Source organism: Sinocyclocheilus anshuiensis, unplaced genomic scaffold (genome assembly GCF_001515605.1).
Source record: "Sinocyclocheilus anshuiensis isolate Anshui unplaced genomic scaffold, SAMN03320099.WGS_v1.1 scaffold924, whole genome shotgun sequence".
Lineage (NCBI taxonomy): Eukaryota > Metazoa > Chordata > Actinopteri > Cypriniformes > Cyprinidae > Sinocyclocheilus > Sinocyclocheilus anshuiensis.
This window is the reverse complement of record NW_015552594.1, coordinates 103,234-103,457: the sequence shown is the minus strand read 5'-3', so window position 1 is coordinate 103,457 and position 224 is coordinate 103,234. Positions and strand designations below refer to the sequence as shown.

General features: G+C 50.0%; 1 protein-coding gene across 2 annotated transcripts in view; it reads right to left on the bottom strand.

Annotated features, from left to right (window-relative positions):
- The window catches only part of evc (EvC ciliary complex subunit 1), a 13,575-nt gene that overhangs the window by 1,046 nt on the left and 12,305 nt on the right, over window positions 1-224 (bottom strand). The gene's annotated exons all lie outside the window — the stretch shown is intronic.

Below are 224 nucleotides of genomic sequence, written 5' to 3'. Positions count from 1 at the left end.
GCAGACAGAACAGACAGACAGACAGGAGAACGTCACCAATCACAGACAGACAGACAGAACAGACAGACAGGAGAACAGACAGACAGACAGACAGACAGACAGAACAGACAGACAGACTGACAGACAGCAGACTGACAGAAAGACAGACAGACTGACAGACAGCAGACACAGACTGACAGACAGCAGACAGACAGCAGACTGACAGAAAGACAGACAGACAGCAG